Genomic DNA, 24,924 nt, shown 5'->3' on the forward strand with positions numbered 1-24,924 from the left:
CCACAAATATGATCTGGCCAAGTTACAATTGATACAACTTGTAGAGAACCTTGGAGCAATTAGGAAGGCCAAGAACACATCATGTAAGTTTGGAACTCTCATTTTACATTTTTTTTAATGTACAAAACTCTTTACCCACTATTGGAGATGTTGTTTGGGATAATGCTAGGCATGTGACCGAGAAAATAAATGAATTAATTACACAAATCGGTGAGAATTTTGAGACCATTATGGATGGATATTTTGAAGACTTCAAGAGCAAGATGAAGAATAGGTTTAGAATGCCTATATTAGTTGTTGATCATTACTATGATTACATATGTATAGGAAGTATTACTTAGGGTGGCATGGATAAGGCCTATGCATTATGAGGTTAGTGTTGATTAAGTGTCAACTATCATAACAACTTTGGTAGCTGAAAAGGTTGACAAGAATGTTGAGCCATTCAGCACATGCGAGACTACCAAAATAAAGATGATGATGTAAACCAAAATCCCCAAGTTAAACAAAAGAGTAAGAAGATGATGCAGGAGCATCCTAGGTTTCCTTGTAACCCTGTACTTTTTGTTCATTCTGCCAGTTGCTGCTAAGTTCCAGTTATTACTGAGTTCCAGTTTCCAATTATTACTGAGTTCTAGTTTTCAGTTATTACCGGATTCCAGTTTCTAGTTGTTATCGAGTTCCAATTGTTATCAAGTTCTAGTTGTTATCGAGTTCCAGTTGTTACTGAGTTCCAGTTATTATCGAGTTCTAATTGCTACCGAGTTCTAGTTGTTATCAAGTTCTAGTTGCTACCAAGTTCCAATTATTACCGAGTTCCAATTGCTACTGAGTTTTCTTGTTTATGTCGAGTGTCAGCATTTGGATGTGATTTCTACAAGCCAACTTGCGAGATTTATTTTGATCATGATATTTATTTTAAGATCTTTTCTTGGGATGTGTCCTGACCATTGTTGGGTCGGCCTTCCTATTTTGTATGTTCTAGAATATTTTGTAAGCCATTTTGGCAAGTATAAATAAAGGTCTTATTGAGTCTTTTGGTAAGGAAAGTTTTTGGGAAAGAAGTATATGTGAATTTTGAAGAGCTAGGGCTGTGGCTTGAGAACTAGAGGATCACTTAGTGGACTTGCAGTTAAAAGTGTGGATTCTTGTTGTTGTTCTTATCTAGTTGTGTATATGGACTAGCTGAGATTGGTTGTAAGTTGGATCTTGTTGGATCTTGCAGAACTAATTTTGTAATTTTTTATTTGTATCTGGCCCTAACTCGTAAGGCCTTACAACTGGGCATATTGCATGCAATTAGTTATCTTTTATGAATAAATTATTGTAGTTTGGTATCAGATCTTGCATTATTGCTCCTTGTTGTTGTGTTTTTGCTATGTGGTTTTACAGTTGGGGGCTAGGACATCTCCTTTGGGGATTATCCTACCTTGCAGTGTGGCAAGTGGTATCAGACTGAAGGTTGTTCCTAAGTGTGTAGACAAATCACCAAAGTTGAGGTAGTTTGCACCAGGACTTGGTTGGAGAAGTAGATCTAAGTTGATCTTGATCCGAGGGCTTGTAGATGGATCGATGGATGTAAAGATGGATGACTGATCTTGTTGAGGCATGATCATAGAGAGTTTCTAGATTACAAATCCATGGTCCTAGACTTGTGATGTGGTTCTTGATTATTCGTGTGAGGTGGTAGGTTGCGATTTGACTTGAAAAAAATTCAAAGTTGTCACAAGGAGTGTGGGAAGGATTTATTATAGAGGGTTTACAAAGATCTTGGAAGATGGCTCCAAAAGGATTAGACCCTGAGATGATTGTGAATCTCCATGATGTGGTAGAGAGGAGGTTTTCTGAGATGACTGCTCGATTTGAAGCTAGCTTGGCTGATCAAGTTAGGGATGAGGTGAGGAAGGAATTCCATGGATTTTTGTGGAGCTGGAGTCTACCGATCTAGAAGAGAGTTGTTTGGTCAGTTAAGAGATTTGTTCATGAGAGAAGATGGCATAGTGAGGTTGAGGTTGGTTTTGTTGATCAATTTGTGGAGTCTGATACAAAACTTATAGAGCAACTGGAGGTTGTTACTTAAGATATTCCTAACCTTGTTGATGATGGGATAGAGGTTGGTTTTCATGATTAGTCAGTTAGGTCCAACATGGAAATTGCAGAGCACTTGGTCATGGATGATCTAATTGCTATTGGTGCTGAGTTATGTATTGTAGAGCATCTTGTTGTGAACAATGAGATTGCTAGGGTTGTGAGTTTGGCATGTGTTGATGGAGATATACATGTTTCTTCTAATGTGGATTTTGCGGCTACTTTGGAGTTTTTTACTATTGGTGTGGATTCATTAGTTGTTGCTATGGATGAGGATTTGATACTAAAGCATTATGTTTAGTTTGCTCCTGGGAGTGAGCATTTTGATTGGATGGATGAGATTCTGGTGTTTGATAGAATGATGCAGATGCGGATGATGTGCTAATTAGTTTTATTGTTCCTATTGAGGTAGAAACCTTTGGTGAAGATGTAGATGGTTGTTGGTCTTTCTTTCATCAAAGTGTGGGACACACTTTTCTATTTACCTGGGGAGTCTGATGTAGGAGCATCCTAGCTTTCCTTGTAACCCTGCACTTTTTGTTCATTCTGCCAGTTGCTGCCGAGTTCCAATTATTACCAAGTTATAGTTTCTAGTTATTACCGAGTTCTAGTTTCCATTTATTACTGAATTCCACTTTCTAGTTGTTACTAAGTTCCAGTTGTTACTGAGTTCTAGTTGTTACCGAGTTCCAGTTGTTACTGAGTTCCAATTTCTATCGAGTTCCAGTTATTACCAAGTTCTAATTGCTATCAAGTTCCAGTTGTTATTGAGTTCTAGTTGCTACCGAGTTCCAATTATTATCAAGTTCTAGTTGCTACTGAATTTTCCTATTTATGCGGGGTGTTAGCATTTAGATGTGATTTCTATGAGCTGACTTGTGGGATTTATTTCAATCACAATATTTATTTTAAGATTTTTTCTTGGGATGTGTCCTAACCATTGTTGGGTCAGCCTTCTTATTTTGTATGTTCTAGAATGTTTTGTAAGCCATTTTGGCAAGTATAAATAAAGATCTTGTTGAGTCTTTTGGTAAGGAAAGTTTTTGGGAAAGAAGTATATGTGAATTTTGAAGAGGCTTGAGAACTAGAGGATTGCTTGGTGGACCTATGGGTACAAGTGTGGATTCTTCTTGGTGTTCTTATCCAGTTGTGTATATGGACTAATTGAGATTGGTTATGAGTTGGATCTTGTAGTACTAATTTTGTAATTTGCTATTTGTATCTAGTCATAACCCATAAGGCCTTACAAATGGGCATACTGCATGCAATTAGTTATCTTTTATGAATAAATTATTGTAGTTTGGTATCAGATCTTGCATTATTACTCCTTGTTGTTGTGTTTCTACTATGTGGTTTTATAGCTGGGGGCTAGGACATCTCCTTTGGGGATTCTCCTACCTTGCACTGCGTCAGAAGATGATCCTTGATTTGGAAGCTAAGATTGGATAAACACTACTACATATTACTGAGGGTAAAGGATAAGTTCTTAGTACTGATAAAGGTGATGGGGAAGAAGATGAAGGAAAAGGAAAAGAACTAGTTGTTATTGATCCCAAGGCAACCAAAGACAAAAAGTTTATTATAGTTAAGAATAAGGTGAATAAAAGTTTAAATAAAGTGGCAACCCAACCCAGTACCACATCATAGAGGGAAACCAAGTAGAGATTTAAGGTAGAAAATCTTGTAGTTGTTGAGCCAGAAAGAAAAGGGCTAGTCAAGATCACAAGGTCAGTCAAGGGAAAAATTCCTATGGAGAGGACATATGAAGCTATAGGGGTCAAGCAAGGCCAACAAAAGAAAAATACTAGAATAAATTTAGTTGTCAAACTTGATGATCATACTGATGAGGTTGAGAGGTCTAAGTCAAATGACTTGAACTAGTTTCAAACTATGCCTAGAAAAGATCCTGAAGAAATTGATAAGGTATGTGAGAATGTGAGAAGTTCAATAGGATTAGCTAGTTTTAAATATATTAAGTATGAAAATCTAGAGAATATTGATAAGGATAAAATAGAAGAGGGAGTTATAGATGTGATGGTGACTTTTACATTTACACAAATAAGGGTAGGTAAGGAATTACTAGAAGAGCTATACAATAAAATAGGTGAAAAATAAAAATGGGCTTTGACCACTAAGGGAAAAATGAGAGAGGATACATTAGCCCAAGTTATGCTTATTTTAGGAAAACAACATATGTCAATAACCATGATAGATTATATGAAGAAATTTGTGGCAAAGAAAAGGCCATATAAAATTTTTAGAAATAAAATTGAAGAGGTTGCACAAGAAAGAAAACTAGTATGGAATAAAGTTTTTGGACTAAAGGCTATAGATGTAGAGAAATAAAAGGAAGAGAAGGATACAAAATAAATTGAGCTAGATAATAAAGAAGATATCTACAATGATCCCAAGTAGTTGGTTGTAACAATTTAGAAGATGGCACAAGAAAGTGTAAAGAAAACATAGATAGTCATTATTGAGGATGAAACTCTAGATACTATAATGCCTAATGTGACTATAATTGAACAAGAATTAAAAAAATATTGTGTTTTTCAAGCCAAAAAAGGAGGACCAAGCTATTAAATCAATTAAGGACACACTGATGGACACCAATCTGTTAATTGTATAGATTAAGGAGTATCCAAAGATTGGTGATTAGGAACAAGCTCAATAGGTCAAAGTAAGTCTTATTGATACATCTAAAGTTACTATTAAAACTAATGTAAAAATAACACATGAGGAAAAGGATTCTTCCACTTTTGAGCAATAAAGTAGGCCAACACATGATGAGAGAAAGGATTTAGATAGAAAAATTGCACAAGTAGAGAAATCTACTACAAGCAATGGAAGGCCAAATGTCTTAGGACCTCTAAATGAGGGAGAAAAGGAGATAGTTCTATAGGACTATAAAATAGGTGTAAAGAATACAATGAGAAACCACTAACTCAAATACATATATGAATGTACTCTAATATATTATGATAATCATTGAAAATAGGTATATTGAAATCAACAAAACCCCCTTTTCAATTGTAATTTTCATGTCCTTTTTTCTTCTCCATTGTTGACATAGCTCCAATTGCCTATAGTGCATACTCAATTTAAAGAAATAGGCTAATGATAAATTAATGTGATGAATGCTATCGATAATACTTGAAGTGTGGTTTGGGAATAATGGATTCTTCAAGAGAAAATGAGCACAAGATGGTTAAATTTATAGCCATAATGCAAGTGGTTAGACATGAATGAGGAGATGGATACTTGTCAATTTGAGTACATATCTTGGCACAATATTCCTTGGAATATCTATGAAAAATATGATGTAATATGCCACATATAGGATTCTATGACACAAAAAAGTTAACATAGCAAAAAGTGGAAGAGAATCTATGACAAGCTTATGACACATCACGACACTTGTAGACAAGAATCTATGATGAATGTGGCTTATTATAGCCATGCATAAGGAATAATAGATGCCAAATATTACATATATGAGCCAAGTGTTGAATGAAGATCTATGATGTAGTATGGCCATGTGTCAAGGTTGGGTGGAATATTTGAATTAAGAATTCATATTTCCACACAAATGAAAATTAGCAAATTAGAAATTAGAAATTGGAAAATAGGACTTAGCAAATTGAGAATTTCCATAGTTCACAATATAGACAAATTAATTTAAAAATACTAATTAATTGATAATGTTAGATAATAAGAATAATTAGTAAAGCAGAATAAAAATGATTGAAATGGCATAGGAATAGATTATGGGTTAACTAATCCTACATGAAAAATTAGTAAATGATTGGCCAATTTCATGAGATAAATTTAGGATTAACCTTTTAATACAATGTGACAATTATGAAAATCAACTAGGACAATGGTGGGTAGATCAAAGATATGATCACATTTATGGGGTGGTTAGAATTGATAACATGTCAAGGACATATGACATGGATAAAGGACATGCAATATTTAATGGACATTGTAAATGCCACAGGATCAAAGTTGATTGATATGATTGATCAAAATAACATCAACATACATCATCAATGTTATTAAATTTATTGATAGAGTCATGATCCAACACTAATGTACTAAAAAATATCAACGATCAAATTCTAAAAATGAAAGGTTAACCCTAGTGCCAAGGGACATGGTGATGCTAAGGTCAAATTTGATAGGTTTGATAGATTGACAAGGAGTTGAGGGACATGACCATGACTAAGATGAGATCAATAATGATTGATTAGGGATGTTTGACATGTTTTAGACTATTTATGGTTCATTTAGAATGGTTTAGGGTTGATTTGGGATAGTTTTTGGTTAATTAGAAAGGATTCTGATGATATTGAAATGATTTAGAGTTAGTTCTAAAAAAATAAGATAAAATAGGAACCAATTTTGAAATAATTTTTGGTTGATTTGAAAAGGGGTTGCAAATGATGAAGGATATTGTTGAAATATGCTCGAATAGTAATCAAGTTGACCAAAAGATCATAATTATTGAAATGAAAAAATGAAGCATGTTATGAAAATGTGATTCAATAGAAGACTTGAACCATTTTTTAGCATCTACATTTTTCCCTTCTTTGATACAATGTGATTTAGAGCATTGTGTCAAAGAATAAATGATGAAAATGCCATAAAAACATGCCCTAGTAGGGGTGGTATATATGGGTGCCCCCTTGATAAATTGACCAAAAAATACAAATGATAGGTTAATTTGTCAATAACAAAAAGATGAATCGATAACATCTAACAAATCAAAAATTGGAGCTCGAATGCAAAAGTTATGGCGTCTGGAGTGCAAAATTCCTATTATGTTTTGTTTTGAGAGATACTTTGATGCTCATATTTGAGGAAATTCATGATGATTTGATGGTCAGATAGTATATTTTGATTTACTAGTATCATATATGTTAGTTGCTATGTTGTTTCAAAATACATACATAGTATATTTTGATTTAACAATGGTACGTACAATGTTGGTCTTCCTCCATGTTTAGTTCCAGAGCTAGATGCTCACATAGTTCTCTATATCTTTTGGAGTATGTTCTATATGATTTATGTTATTTTAGTTCATAGAGATAGTTTATTTATGCATATGTATGTTCACTATGATTTTTCTTTTTGCACGATTATATTAGATTCTTGGATTAAATGTTATGGTTGAGATATTAGACTTATGTGATCTTTCTTATGTTTTTGAGTGTTTACTCCTTTATTATTATGGATCTGGTACTCCTTGGTATGAAGGTTCTAACTCTTTTTTCCTTTAAGTTACTCATCAAGATGTTTCCTTATAAACCTAGGCAACAAAAGTTCAACACTAGGCACTACTAGAAAAGTATCACACACCTTGGAGATAAATGTTGGACGATACTACAAAGTATCACCCAATACTATTAAGTTCTATCATGTGACACTAGAAAAGTAATGCATGGTAGTAGTGAGGTCTATCCTTCATTGATTGAAAGTATCACGGTAGTTATAGGAAGTATCACACAATATTGGAAAAGTATCACTTGGTAGTGCTATGAAATTTCATACAACACTAGAAAAGTATCACCTAATTTCTTTGCAAAAACCTACTTAGGAAAATAGTAGGTATCTCTAGGCTTTTTGGTTAAGAATCGAAGGGTGTTCAAGGTACCCTCTTGGGTTATGGCCCTATCTAGGCCTTGACAAGTTAGAGATTATTAGTTTCTTGTTTGTGTAAACTTTCATAGTTGGTTTTGGTCGAGTTGGTAAGTAGTGTTGCTTAGAGATTTTTTAAATGTTGGGATTGCTTGGTTAAGTCTTCTGTTGTGATCATTCAATCAATTTCATGTTGATGTTATTTGAATCCATTCTTATTACTTCAAAAAAAATGTATTATCTTTTATTTATCCTTGTTTGAAGGATCTTTGGGTGGGGCATTATAAAATGCCTCTTATACTTTCATCTTGGTAGAAAAAGGGATATAAAATGGCTTGGAGGGGGGTTTGGGGGTAATTTTCACCCTCTCATTTGGAAGAAAAGAGCTCTAGAGAAAGGAAGATGGATAGGTTATCCAAGGAGAAACATAATAGAGAATGAGTGTATACCTACCAATGATAGGAAGATATAGGAATGCCAAAAAGTACATCGAGACCCCTCTGTGTATTTTATGTATTTCATGCATTTCTAGGTTAGGTAGTGGTCAAACATGGGTCAAATAGGGCCCTAGGGTAGTTTTGAGTAGTCGACTAGCCTAAGTATATCTAGTATGCACCCAAGTGTGCCTAGGGTGCACTTGGCATGACTAACTATGCCATGGGCACACTTGGTCATGGGCATAATTAGTAAGCCCAACTATGTCATAGGATGTTCTGGGGGCTAAAAATAATGCATACTGACTCAAAATGGCTTGATATTTGGTGTGCATGCTCAAAACCCTAGAAAGAGGTAAAAAATTAGGTCAACCTAGTCAAACATGGTCAAATATGGATGGTGATGGACAAGACAATGATGGATCGAATAATGTTTGCATGGGGGCCTTTGATGCTAGGGATGTTATAATATTGCCTCCACTAGGTTTCTTACCTAGGTAGGTTTTCCTTCAATACTAGAGCCACATTTCTATAGATCTTGGCCTATCAACACATAGGTGTATTCAAACCTCTTGTGGAGATAAAGTTGGTAAAAGATATACCATATGCATATACCTACAAAGGAGCAGTAGCCTAATGACTATTGGGATACAACTTGTACTTTAGACATTAGTTGAACACTATGGTGTAGTTCATATGGAGGCCCTATAAATATTGTCTAGGGTGGAAGGATGATGAGATCCACCTTCCCTACTATAGAAAAGAGTGATACTTGATTAGGCGAACCATCATTAAACACTTGGTCATTGAAATATACTTTCCAAAGAGAGTACATCAATAGTTTAGAGAGAGACAAGCTATTCTGATAGGGATCACATTTTTTTCTTGATTGAGAGTAAAGGTCAGGGAGTGGGGAGAACTCATTAGGACATATGTATCCTATGACCAATTGGAGGAGCTAAAACCTAGATTGTGGTAAGAAAGAACAAATGTAATGGATGTAGGCATGAGAGTGACATGTAATAGATGGTTTTCTTAGCATTAAGTGAGGCCTTTGATAGATCAAAGAATGCCACTATCATGGGTGAGACTTCCAACAAACTATGGTGGGGAAGAGGAGGATACATATGGGAAGGAAGGGGATGGGGAGGATGAGGAGGGTGATGAGGAGGGGGGAGATGAGGAGGGAGATAATGATGATGAAGGTTAAGACACTAGGGGTGGGGATGATGACAAGGAGGGTGGAGGAAGTGAGGGTGGGGATGATGATGAGGATGACAATGAGGACAAAGGGGAATCAGAAAATGATGAGGGTAGAGGTGTGCATGCCTTGGTGATGGATATAGAAGAGGGTTTGTTGGATGGTGCAGGGGGGATGCTAGTGTGAGTATAGACATGACATATAAAGTCAAAGGTGAAAATGATGGAGGTGATTAGAAGGCTCTAAAGTTAGAGTGTCATGTAGAGATAGAGCATTTTAGGGTGGACAATGATCAGGTTATAGTAGAGAGGGATGTCATGATAACCTCTCAAGATGTAACAATATAGAGGGCACAAAGAGAAGTCTAGGAGTCTTGTGACTTTATTAGTAGCATCATGGATGCATCTATTTGGGAGGTGGTCATGGTAATGGGTTAGGTGTATGCAAAGGTATAGTATTGGATGATGCATTATGAGATGGTAGTGCTTTAGGAGTAGAGGGTGGAGAGCTATCAGGCATCAAGATCACAATTTAAGTGGACATGGAGGAAAAAGAGTAGTAGAGGTTTGATGGGACTAATGAGGCCACTATAACTAGTGAGGGATCATAATTGAGGCCAGGTAGAGGCCCCAATGCTAGAGACAATACAAATTGACATAGACATGCTTTTGTACAAATGGACTTCTTTTTATTTTTTTATACTCTTTCATGGTTCACATCTACAGGTAGTTAGTATTGATGTAAACCATTATGATGTACTTTGATACATTTTTTAGACATTTATGATATGGACCTATGCTATGATGGCTATATGAGATGTATTACGCACATGTTTTACATACTTTATATAGATGCATTTATGTTTTCTATGTGAACTTTATATGATGACATCATGCATTGGTTTTTTTAGAATGTAAAGTTCACCAAGATAACTAAGGGGGTGTGAATCACTTATCCAACTATTATGACACTTATCAACCTTTTCAATTCTTAAACATGTGAACAATATAATTAGCAACCATAAGAAGATATACATACATAATAACAATAGATATGTTAACTAGGGAAACCCTTGATTAGAAAAAATACTCTAGCGGGGATGTTACCCACAAAATGATGTACTAATATAAAATTTCCTTGTAATAGGATGGAATCTATTAGGAACCAATAAAACACATTCTATACGTAGCACTCCCTATTAGGATATTCCAACCCTATCAGGAGTTGTGTCAACTCAGTTAGGAATTGTAGAAGGTAGAAGGGCACATTGTCCAAACAACTTTAGGGGTAAGATCACTAAACTCACTATCCAACTAATCTCCATATTATTCCTAGCAAAATAATAGGATGGGATAACTTTAGCTCCTCTATCCTCCTAACTAGACCAAACCTCTTATAATCTCAATACCATATCACCAACTTCCCATCCAAATATTCCCTTTGATCACTTACATGCATTTAACAATTTTGTACAACATCACACAATTTGCATTTCATGTTGTTGCTTTCATAAATTGCATAGATCATCGGAAGAAAAATAACCTTCCTTTATAGCATGTCCTCAAAATAATTCTTTGAGTCAACCTTGAGGCTTTCCCAATTAATTATAATAGAACCTCATTAAGATATTACAAAACATTACATCTTTTTGTAGTTACAATTCACTATTGGATCACATTCTTTACAACTTCTCACATGTACAACCTCTGACCTTGCACACCCTTTGATTTCATCATTAGGTTCTCTTCTATCATAGTCTAAATGTGCTCATCATGATTCTATTCTAGTTAAGAAATACCAATTAATCATCATAAACCACTTATCATATACTTTGTCTTCTTATTATCTTATATAAATCAAGAATATCTATTGCATGTGTTCAACTCTTTATATGTACACTTATCCATGTCATCAAGATAATATATAGAATACATCCTTAACTTCACTTTATCTTATCATCAATACATAGTTTATACGACTATGTTCTTTGTTCGCTACTCTGACAGTCTTCACAAAAACAAGCCTATGTTTCCATCAATGAAAAACATATTCATGAATGTAAGATGCTAATCATAAATAGTCTCTCCAATGCTTAGGATAATCCCCTAAATAAATACCATCATCATTCATGCTAACAATATCCCCCTTTGGTATTGATGGAAACATAGATGAAAAACATCCAAGTTCGAAGAATACCAAATCAAGCTTTGTTGATGCTATTTCTTTTTTTCTTTTTCTTCTTTTTTTTCAAATAATTTTCATCAATCAAATCTAAAACTCATAGGAATGCTTCTCTATCTTCTTCCATATTCTTACATGGATGGAAATCAATTGTTCACAACTTCTTTCCCATTGTTTCTCCTTATTGACATCAACAAATATGTGAACAATAATTCTCCCTCATTGTTGAAATTTCTCTCCCCTATTATAACACTTCTCCCCCATACATAGGAGATTATTTTTTATGTATACTTATCTCCCATTGATATCAATGAAAAAGGCTTCAATATGTCAATCATCTGCTCAAAGTCTTCAATTAGTTCAAGTGTCCAAATACATTGTTCAATACCAACTACAAGAGTCCTTGATGACTCTTCTCATGAGATATACTCCCCAATATGTGAAGCATCGACATTCTATCTAGAAAAATATAGTACTCTGTACCACTAGACTGATGCACTCTCTTCATCATCTACTCAAACATAGGCAAGGTCATGATCCCAAGAATACCTCACAAATAATCAAATATATCTTTAGGCAAAGGTATGTAGACACCCAAAAATTGGCAAAGACCTAAATCACACAATTTTGATCAATCAATCCAAATTAAAGAGAAAATTAGAAGAAACACAATAGACTTTCAAATCAAAAATCATGTCAGGTCATTAATCACCTATCAAATTGACAAGACCTAAATCAACTTTAAAAGAGGAGAGAAAAATCAAATTCATAAAATGAAATTCAAAAAAGGAGGAGGAAAAACATAAAAGTGTTGAAAATAAATAATACATTTATTAAATTAATAAAATCATTTATCCTTACAAGATTGAAAATCCCCCTTTTTTTCATTTTAAAAGAATTAGGAATACCCTCAATTATCCTCAAAGTCAAGTCTGTTGGACTCTTCCTCCTGGTCTCTTATAAGATATTTTTATTTTCACTTTCACCCCTAGTCAAAGGAAAAATTCTAATTCTTACCCCAACCCCTTTTGAAATCCTATAAATAGGATGGAAATCTAAGAGGCAAGGTACCCAAGTTTTTATGCATATGCACTATAGGCACATTTGAACTCATCATTTTAGCATTTTCATTGTAGCAATTTCATAGCATTTTATGCATCATTTTGTGTCATTTAGCATCATTTATTGCATATTAGTTCATGGCATGATCATTTCAAGAGCATTTCTAGGAGTTGTATTTCACATATAATCTTCATTTTAGTCATAGATCTTGCATGTTTTCATTGTAGATCTGCATTTTTAGCATACTTCCATTCTAGATCTGTCATTAAGATGGTTGTCTGAGAGCTATTTTAGTAGTTGTATTAAGGGAAACATGAGACACTCATAGAGATTACATTTTGATGGTGATATCTTGGGTCTAGTATAGTTTGTCATCAGTCTATTTGTATTCTACACTAAAGGTTTATGAATACACATTCACAACGTGTACAATATCTGCAATCTTCTCTTTTTTACTTACATACTCTTATATGATATCTTTCTCTACAATTTTTTCTATAAGAACATGATACTTAATAGATATATGATTATTATTATAATGCAACACAAGATTCTTATACATGCTTTCTATACTTAGGTTGTCACAATGTATGATAATAGGTTCTAAATACTCTATCCCAATGTCCTTCAATATATGCTTCATCCATATGATATGATTACAATTCTTTATTTCTACTACATACTCTTCTTCTTCTATACTCTATGAAATACAATTCCAAGAAGCCAATCTTCCTCAAAGGAAAAATGCTCCACCACTGGTGTTTTTTCTATCATCCATATTGCTTTCCTAATCTACACCAGTATAGGCACACAAAGTAAAATCACTTGATCTTTCATACCATTGTCTAAAATTAGGTGCACCCTTCAATTATATAAATATTCTCTTTATTTTTGTATACTATGATTCCTTAGGACTATCTTGAAATCTTTCTATTATCCCAACTACATTTTCTATATCTAGTCTGGTGTGAGTTAGATAGTGCAAATCTCCAATCACATATCTATACTTATTTTTCTCAATTGAAGGTATCTCATCTTTTCTAGATAAATTTTGACTAATTATCATAGGTTTACCAATAAGCTTACAACTTTCCAAGAAAACTATTTTCAAAAGGTCTTTCAAATACTTATCATGCTCATATCAAACTCATTCTTCATTTCATCGACAAATTTATAGCTTGCTCATCATTTCCTCCAATGATTATGTCATCCAAAAATATTTCATTCTTAATTTCTTTCAAATATAAATTTCTATATGTCATACCTTTAGAAAATCCCAATTTTGCCAAATATTTTTCCAATCTTTGTATACTAGGTTCCAGGTGCTTGCTTTAGACCATACAATGCATTATTTAATCTACATATCATTTCTCTTTCTTTTGTTAAAGTAAATCCTTCAAGCTTCTTAATGTATACTTCTTCTTTGAGTTCTCCATTAAAAAATGATGAATATACATCCATCCAATACACTTTGAACTTCTTACTTGCTATATAAGCCAAGAACATTCTTATTGCTTCAAGTTTGAAAACAAGGGAAAATGTTTCCTTATAATCTATGCCTTCTTGCTAATAATATCCTTTTCATACCAATCTTTCTTTATTCCTCACAACCTCACCTTGTTCATTCATCTTATTTCTGAATACCTATTTTGTTCCTATAACATTCTTGTCTTTTGGTGTAGGAACCAACTCCCATGTCTCTTTTTTCATAATCTGATATAATTCTTCCTTCATTGCTTGAATCCAATGATCATCCTTGCATGCCTCATCTGCACTCTTTGGTTCAACTTGAGAAATCAAACATTATTCTTCATGTACTCTATTTCTTGTCATAACTTCTTTGTCTTTTTTTCCAATAATATTATTCTTAGGATGATTCTTTGTCAAATTCCTATTCAGTATAGGTATTGTTGTTTCAATTATTACTTCTTCTCTAGGTTTAGATCTTGGCTCTTCCCTTTGTTGAAAATTTTGAACATCATTCTACAAGTCATTTTAAGTCTCAAAGAAAACTTTAATATTTTCCCTCACATATTTAGGATTATCCTATTTTTCATCATAAATATAATCCAACATTCTCTCTTTAACTCCAAACATTTCATCCACTTTCACATTTGCACACTCAACAATTATCTTAGTTCTCTTATTAAAACATCTATAATCTTTGATTTTTAATGAATAACCAAGGAAAACATCTTTATTTCTTCTTGTGTCAAACTTACCAATATCATCATCTCTCTTTATGTAACAATTACTTCAAAAAATTCTAAAATATTTTACTGAAGGTGCATGTCCAAACAATAATTCATAGGGATACTTATTTATACATTTTATGATTTGTACTCTATTCATGGTGTATACTATTGTGTTTACTACTTCTCTCCAAAATTTCTTGGATACATCATTCTCAAACATCATTTCTCTTGCTACTTCTATTACATATCTATTTCTTCTTTCAACAATTTCATTTTGCTTAGGATTCTTAGCTACTAATAGTTGTCTCTTAATACCATTTTCTTCACAAAAGATGTTAAACTCTTTTGAAGTAAGCTCTCAACCTCTATCTAATCTCAAAAAAATTATCTTTAAAAAAAATTCATTCTTGTCTCTATTCTTGAACAACTTAGCATTTCAAATGCCTTATAATTTTCTTTAAGAAATGTGACCCGCATCATTCTAGTGAAATCGTTAACAAAAATCATGAAGTACCTTTCACCAAAGAATCCACTTATTTTGGTAGGATTGCTTATATCTGTATGAACAATCTCCAATTTCATTTTGGTAGTGAACTTCTTGCTGGGAAAATAAACTTTCTTTTGCTAAGCCATAACACATTCTTTGCAAACAACATTAGTATGTTTCATAATTCTAGGTAGGTCTCTAACTACAATTTTATTTCTAACCTTTAGAATGTTATAAAATTTTATAAGACAAAATCTTCTATGCCATAACCAATTATTATCCATCTTTACAACCAAACAAGTCATTTCTATAGGTTTCAATTGAAATAAATTACCTCTAGCTCTTGTACCAGTTCCAATCAAATTACCATATTTTTCCTTAATGATACATGTCTTCTTTGTGAATTTTAATTGATAACCTTTATCAAACAACTATCCAAAATTCATTAGGTTATGATTTAATCCATCAACAAAATAAACATCATTAGTGTTAGTCTTTCTATAAAGATTAATAGATCATATTCCCTTGATATGACAAGCTACATTGTTACCAACTTTGACAATACCTCCATCATGATTACTAAACTTAAAGAAAAATATTCATATCTTCAATCATATGATGTGAACATCCACTATCTATAATACAATCAGATTTTTTTCAACTTGTGAAAGTAGGGATTTTTCTTGTCTAAAATTCTTTCCAGGATTTTCTTCTTTTATAGACACAAATCCTAATTCATCATCACTTTCACTCTAAACTCTTTCCTCAAGTTCATCATCCTCATTTGCATACAAACAATTTCTAGGTCTTCTAGGCTTAAAATTCTTCTTATATTTTTTCTTTCTTTTAGGACAGTTAGAAACATAATGACCAAATTCATTATAGGTCCAAAATTTAATTATTTTCTTACCATCTGGTTCTCTTGTTACAAGAAGCAAAATTCCTTCTTTAATTCTTCTATCCTCCTTAGATTTGGATCTACTATTGGTAGCATAGTCTCTATTGGTGCTTATACTTGACAAAGAAGGATGAATACTCAATGTACTAAAGATGTTTCCACTATAGGAAATTCTCCAAATTTCTTTATTCTCACTTTTGCTACTTCCAATCTTCTAAGTAAAGTCTCTCTTGGTAAACTTCTCAATGTGAGGCATTAGTTGCTCAATCATCTATGTTGTTACACAGTCATTGACATCATCCTTAGGTTTTCTTTTATCATAGTCTAATTATTCTCATCATGATTCTAGCACAATTAAGAGATACCAATCAATCATTAGAAACCATTTGTTAGATACTTTATTTGCTTACTATCTTCTATAAATAAAGACTCTCTATATGCACTCTTATTCACATCATGATGAAGACACAAATCACAACCAAAATGAATGTAACAAGGGAAGAGGGGAATATTATTATTAGTAAAATATGCTACTACATTTAGTACATATAAACAAACCCAAATACATGACCTTATGGGCTTACAATGGTTAGATCCTGGAGAAAAATCCTCCTCACAGTACCTTCTCTCAAACTCCACCAAGAATTGTCTTTAAAATGCCATAAATGTTCTTAAATAAACCCCAATTAGGTTTAGGGTTAGCAATACATTCTATAATATGTCATTTGGAATCCACTGCCAAAATAGAAGGTTCTAGAAATCACGTTAGAAGCCAGTGTAAAATTAGAAGAATCCAAAAATGGTAGTCCAACTTCTGGGAGGCATAACTTTTGAATTGGGACTCTGATTGATGAAAAATTTACATTTTTGGAAAGATCTCAAAGAAATCTTTAACCCTATGGGCCAGCTTTTCTTGTCCCTCATTTTAATCATGTACAAGGTTGTTTAATGCCTCAAATCTAACTCAAAAGCCATCTTAGGAGGTTTCCAGGCAACTTAAAATTACAATAACTTTCAAACCGTAATGCCTTTTGACCTGATTCTTTTTCTCGAGTGTTTTAAATTACAAATATAATCATCCCTCCAACTTACATCCTCTAACACATCATAATTATGGCTCAATTACAAAATAAATCACTTTCTACATTGATACATATCCCAAGGTGCTCAAAAACTCTAACCTAGAAAACCAATAGCAAAACTATGAGAGTTGGAATCTTTATTTGACCCAAATGGGTATTTAGAAATGAAAAAACTTTAAATAGAAACTAACACTAAGAATATTTTTGGGTGATAAATTATTGTCCTTATATCACTGGATGCTCCTGCATCAGACACCCGAGGTAGATTGAAAAGTGACCCTGTCACTTTATAGCTGGTAGAGGAAACCCAAATGGTCAACCTCCATTGTGGATATCTAAATTAAGTCTTATATTGGTGTTTCATTTCCACTTCACTAGACATTCTTCATACTGCCTATTTCTAGTACTCCAACCCACATGACTATCCATAATGTTTTCAATCTCTTCCTTCACCGAAGTAGGAATTAGACATGGCTCCAGCATCAACCCCTCATTTGCACCATCATCATGATATTTTTAAGTCTACAATATTAAAGATAGGAGAAATGTGAATCCCATCTAGCAACTCCACCTCATATGTGAATCCCTACTTGGAACTTGTTATGTCTCCTCTTTTGATCTACCCTAGCCTTATACTATTGGTTCATCTTGATAAAATGTACATGTACCTCCTCATGTAGATGCTTGACTTGTTCAACAAATTCTTTTGCCTCAGCACTTGTCCTCTCCCCTTGCTCCATCTTTCTTAGCTCTGGTGTAGTCCTTGGACTATTCCCATCCACAAGTTGGAATGGTGATCTACCAATACTCCTATTTATAGAATTATTGTAAGAAAATTCTACTTGTGGTAGAATTAAATCCCCTCCCTTGGGCTTATCTCCCACTAAACACCTCAGCAAGTTGTCTAGACTTCTATTCACCACTTTTGTTTGTCCATTAGTTTATGGGTGATGTGTAGAACTAAACTTCAATTTTTTCCTCAATTTCTTCCAAAAAGTCCTCGAGAAATACCCCACAAATTTAGTATCTCTATCAAAAACAATACTCTTTGGGAGACTATGTAGCCTCATCGCTCCTCTGAAAAAAAAATCAACAATATGTACTACATCACAAGTCTTGTGGCATGGAATGAAATGTGCCATCTTGGAGAACCTATGAACCACTACAAATATTGAGTCATTACCCCTTTGTGTCCTCGACAATCCAAGAACAAAATCCATACTTATGTCATCCCAAGGCTTTGATGGAATAAGAAATGGCTGATGAAGTCCAATATTGTGACTAAATTCTTTGGTTGTTTGACATAATTAACAACTCTACACAAACTTCTTCACATCTTGTGACAATTGAGACCAAAAATAATGTTCTCTAATAATGGAAATAGTCTTATCATGACCAAAGTGTCCTACCATTTCTCCATTGTGTTTCTCCTTGATCAAGTTCTCCCTCATAGAACTCCTTGGAATACATAATTAACTACCCTTGAACAACATATCATCTTGAATCAAATAATCTAGCCACCTGGTCCTATCTAGAGTAACAGGTTCTCTACAAGCCTTCCATGCTTCAACAAAATTGAGATCCTTAGGGTATAGATTTTTGAGTTCATCAAACCCAACCACATCAAACTACATTACTATTAGCAACAACTGTCTTCTACTTAATGCATCTAATACCCTATTAGACCTTCCACTTCTATGTTTCAATGCAAATGTATAGCTTTGCATGTACTCTACCCATTTCAACTATCTCTGATTCAATTTACCTTGGCTATATAGGTACTGTAATGCCTGATGATCAGTATACAAGAAAAATTCTTTTGGCAATAAATAATGCCTCCATTTCTTTAAGGCTTAAACTATTGCATAGAACTCTTGATCATAAACATAATACTTCTTTGCATCATTCAATTTTTCACTAAAATAGGCAATAGGATTACCTTCTTGGCTCAATACAACCCCAATAACACTGCCACTAGCATTGCAATCCACTTAGAACAATTTATTGAAATCAATAAGTGGCAACATAGGTTGCTCTATCACCTTCTTCTTCAACAAATCAAAACTCCTTGCAGCTCATGTAGTCCACTTGAACTCTCTTCTATCCCCCCTCATTGTTTTAGTTAGGGGCACACATATGCCATTAAAATTTCTAATGAACTTCCTATAAAAAATAACCAGACCATGGAATGACCTCACCTCAGTAGCAAACCTTGGAGTAGGCCATTCCAGGATGGCCTTTATCTTCTTTGGATCCATTTGAGACCATCAGCTAATACAAAAAACCCCAAATATACTAACTTCTTTTTGATGAAGCTAAACTTCTTTAATTTAATCAACAATTTTTCTTCCCTCAACCTTTCAAGGACACTACAAATGTGCAATAAATGTTCATCCAAAGACTTGCTAAAAATTAAAATATCATCTTGATAGACAATAACAAATTTTTCCAAGAATTTCTTTAGTACCTCATTCATAAGCCACATGAAGGTGCTTGGCACATTGGTTAGCCAAAAGGCATGACTAACCACTCATATAGACCATCCTTGGTCTTGAATGTAGTCTTCCACTCATCTCCCTATCGTATTTGTATCTGGTGATAGCCACCCTTGAGATCTATCTTTGTGCAGTATTGAGCTCCACTCAAATAGCCCATAAGAGCATTCATTCTTGGCAAAGGGAACTGATACTTGATGGTTATTCTATTTATAGCTCTAGAGTCTATACACATTCTCCACTCTCCATCCCTGTTTGGTGCTAATACTATAGGTACCGCACATGGACTTAGGCTCTCCCAAATAAAACCTTTCCTCAATAGCTCTTGAACTTGTCTATTTAGCTCCTTAGTTTTAGTAGGAGTCATCCTATGAGTAGCCTTGTTTGACAAAATAGCTCTAGGGAGTAAATCTATTTGATGACTGATTTGCCTTACTAGTGGTAACTCTTTTGAAACATGATTAGAGATGACATCTCCATACTCACTTAATAGGCCTAAAACTTCAAGCAAAATTTCACTAATTCCTTCCTTATCTTCTCTAGGAATCAAAGCATAACACATACATTGATATTTCAAGCCATCCAAAAAATTTCTTCCATCAACAAGACATACCCTAGCACTACTTCATACCTTTTCACCTTCCTTTATCAAGGACTTCATTTTATGGCAAACTCTATCCTTTGTTAGAGAGTATGTATTTGCATGACCATCATGTATAGCATGCCTATCAAACTTCCATGGCCTTCCAACAATAAATGGTAGACATCCATTGGAATGATGTCACAGAGAACCTCATCATGTTAACTCCAAGTCTTGAACTTCACTAGACATTGTTCACTAACCAAAACCTTATGATCATCCTTCACCCAAGAAATCTAATAGGGTTGGGGGTGTTTCTCCATCTTGAGCTTTAGTTTTGAAACCATCTCTTCTAACACCAAGTTTTTAGTGCTTTCACCATCAACAATCACATCACAAAATTTACCCTCACACTTGCACTAGTACAAAAAAAACTCCTCCTTTATCCAGGTTTAGTCTCACCACTTAGTAATACCCTTTCATTTACTAGAAGCTCTCATCTTTCTACATCCTTTGAATGTGATGACTATGCATCCTCATCCACATGAGCAACCCTTGCTTGTCCATCAACTCTCCTATATATCCTTCCTTGGCATTGAGGGCATTCAAAGGTATAGTGACCTTCTTCATTGTAATGAAAATAGGTACCACAAAAGCCTCCTCTTCTAGAGCCTTGTCCACATCCTCTACCTCTTCCTCTTTGATCTCCAAATTTTTGATCACAAGAGTTGTTGAAACCCTCATTCCTCTAGTTTCGGCTAGTACCCACATCTTCATTTTTCCTCTGGTTCTCATTTTCACCTCCAAATGACCACCCCTTCCTCCTTAACCATGCCCTCTTTGTCTTCCATCAAACCTTTTTTTTAGCTTCTCCTCAACTTGTACGGAAAACTAGTATGCCTCTTCAATGCTAGTCATTCTAACCACACTTAACTCCTCTTGAATGCTAGGTCTTAACCCATTAAGGTAATGGGCAACCTTCTCCTTGTTTTCTTCTACATTCCCTACCCTAATAAGAACTTGGTAAAATTCCTCTATATATTCTTGTATAGATTTTCCTACTTGCTTTAACCCTTGCATTTTCTTGAACAAATAGAGCTCATAATCAATAGGAATGAACTACTTCTTTAGTTTGTCCACCATGTGATCCCATCTTGTGATTTTCTCTTTTCCTCTTCTATTTCTTTCTAGATGAACCTCTTTTCACCAAATTTTGGCATGGCCTTTTATTTTGGCCTTCAAAAACTTAACCCTATCTGGGTCCCTGATATCCTCATCCTCAAAATATTCCTCTAGTTCATTGATCTAGTTGATCAACTCATCCAGGTTTAGACTTCCCAAAAATACACCCACATTAATTTTAGGTCTTTTCCCAAGCATAGCAATGGCCCTAAAAAGCCTCTTCTCTACCTCATTTAGGACTTCTCTATCTCCTTCCCCTTCTAGCCCAATATTTCCTTCTTCATTTTCTTCCTCACTTTAATCACCTACAACAACATTCATCCCTCTACGGATCTCCTCCTACAATTCTTGGTCTTGTCTTTGGAGGACTCTAACTTTAGGAATAATAACTCTGGCCCTTCTACCACACAGTCCTAGTGCAAACTACCTCACAATTAGTGCTCTGTCTACACACTTAGGAAAACCTGCTCTGGTACTAGTTGATGAAGACACAAATCATAATTAGAATGAATACAACAAGGGAAAAGGGGGATATTATTATCAATAAAATATGCTACTACATTCAGTACATGTAAACAGACCCAAATGCATGCCCTTATGAGCTTACAATGGTCAGATCCTGGAGAAAAATCCTCCTCACAGTACCTTCTCTCAAACTCCACCAAGAATTGCCTTTACAATGCCAGAAATGTTCTTAAATAAACCCCAATTAGGTTTAGGGTTAGGAATACATTCTATAATATGACATTTGGAATACACCTCCAAAATAGAAGGTTCTAGAAATCACGTTAGAAATTGGTGTAAAATTAGAATAATCTAGAAATGGTAGTCCAACTTTTGAGAGGCATAACTTTTGAATTAGGACTCTGATTGATGAACCATTTACATTTTCAAAAAGGTCTCAAAGTGCTTTATAGCCCTTTGGACAATATTTTCTCATTGCCCATTTTTTAGGCCCCTACAAGGTCATTTAATGCCTCAAATTTGACTCAAAAGCACTCTTAGGAGGTCTCTAGGCAACTTAAAATTGCAATAACTTTCAAACCATAAAGACTTTTGACATGATTCTTCTTTTGGAGTGTTTTAAATTACAAATATAATCATCCCTCCAACTTACACCCTCTAAATCATCATAATTATGGCTCAATTACAAAATAATTCATTTTTGCATTGACACGTATCCCAAAGTGTTCAAAATATCTAACCTAGAAAACCAATAGTGGAACTATGAGAGTTGGAATCTTTATTTGACCCAAATAGGTATCCAAAAATGAAAAAAACTTTAAATAGAAACTAATACTAAGAATATTTTTGGGTGATATAGGATTGCCCTTACACCACTGGATGCTCTTGCATCACATCATCAGGATAGAGAGTAGAATACATCCTTAACTACACTTGAGTTGATTATCAATACAAATTTTGTATGACCTCATTCTCTTTTTGCTACTCTCTAGTCTTTAAAGAGATAATGCTATGTTGAGATCAATGAAAAAGATAGTCATGAATGTAACATGTCAATCATAATTAGTCTCTCTAATTATAAGGATACTCCTCCAAAGGAATACCATAAGAATTCATGCTAACAAGTTTATCACATGTTAGGAAATGATATCTTTCCTTTTTCCATATTCTTGTCTCATAAAATGAATGCAAATGCAAATGTAAATTATTATGAATATGTGTGTGTGTGTGTGTGTGTGTGTACTCTTCCAAAGGAATACCATAAGCATTCATGCTAACAAGTTTATCACATGTTAGAAAATGAAATCTTTCCTTTTTCCATATTCTTGTCTCATAAAATGAATGCAAATACAAATGTAAATTATTATGAATGTGTGTGTGTGTGTCTATATATATATATGTATGTATGTATATATATATGTATGTATATATATATGTATGTATATATATATATACATATATATATATACATACATATATATATATATATGTGTGTGTGTGTGTGTGTGTGTGTGTGTGTGTGTGTGTGTGTGTGTGTGTGCATGTGTTTATGTATTACTTTGGGGTTTGTTGGACTTTTCACATATTCACAACTGTTAGCTCTGATTTGATATGTGATAAGTCCAATAGATAACATTTTTTAGGGACATGCCCCTAGCTCAATTTCAAACTCACACACTATGTAGGTAATATGCCCAAACAAGATGCAAACTATGTACAAAGGCCAAAGATAGAGTATGTATAAATGAGTGACACTTAAGTATGATGACAAGGAGTATTAACCAATTCTTCGATCATGATCAAGGACTAGAGGTATCTTATAGTATGAAGAATGTGATTTTGGAATGACAAGGGAAGGGAAAAATTAGATGGAATCTCGATAGATGGAGGAGCAACAACCGATCACTCATGGTGCCTATTTGCTAAGTTTTCACAATGATACTTTTCCAAAGCATCTGTTTGCTAGGTTTTTACTTTTGGACACAATTTTTCTCTTAACTCATTTATTCATTCCAAGACACCTATTTGCCAAGTTTTCATCGAGACACCCATTTTTCATGACTTTTTTTTCTATATTTTTGTTTCATTTTATGACGACTTTTTGGTTTTAAATTATTTTGAAAAAAAATTCAAGATTTTTTCCATTTTTAGATATTTTTTCAAGACTTTTAGATAGAATCATTAATGTTTGTAATGAATGCTAAAAATGAATTCATTGTTAGTGCTGCTAGCTGACCCATAAGTGACTATAACTATACAGGATTCATTCTAAGCTTTTAGTTAAACTCAAGTCACTAGAATTTCCTTGGGTTGTACCATCATGTACCATATGCAAGATAGTGTCTACCTAATGTGAATCAAGGCATTTGAGGATATTTTTTAATGGATCCTTTGTATAGGATATCATTGATGATGGCATACTCAAAGGCTTGTTGGATAGATATTTGATTTTGGATCTTGGATGAGATAGGTAGTAGGATTTGGGCATAAATAATTGGATACAAGCAAGTACTAGGAGGATTAAAACCAACAACTTCCCACATGAAATTTGATCAAGAGAGCTCAAGCATAGAGAGAAAACAAATTTGTGACATGTTAAAAACTAGAGTACTTCTATTCATGGCACCAACTTGTTCATTTTGTATCCTTGGGAGTTGCTTAGCATTTTATTTTTCATGGTCTAATGGTGCATTTCAGTTTTCACCAAGAGACCTATTCTTGTCATTTGTACCATTTTTTCCTTTCTTTTAGTTTTGCAACTAGAACATGGAGTTGACTCCCCTAAGATGTGCTAATGTGTTCAATTTAGGAGAAATTTATTCTTTATGGTCATAAATCATAATGCCTTCATAGATTTCAAAAGCTTTTACAAGAACATTATCATTGTCAAATTGATTGAAGATCAATGGTCGATGCTAGTCCTAATCCAACAGT

Source organism: Cupressus sempervirens, chromosome 6 (assembly GCF_028749045.1).
Source record: "Cupressus sempervirens isolate cs-2001-9-10 chromosome 6, ASM2874904v1, whole genome shotgun sequence".
Classification (NCBI taxonomy): domain Eukaryota; kingdom Viridiplantae; phylum Streptophyta; class Pinopsida; order Cupressales; family Cupressaceae; genus Cupressus; species Cupressus sempervirens.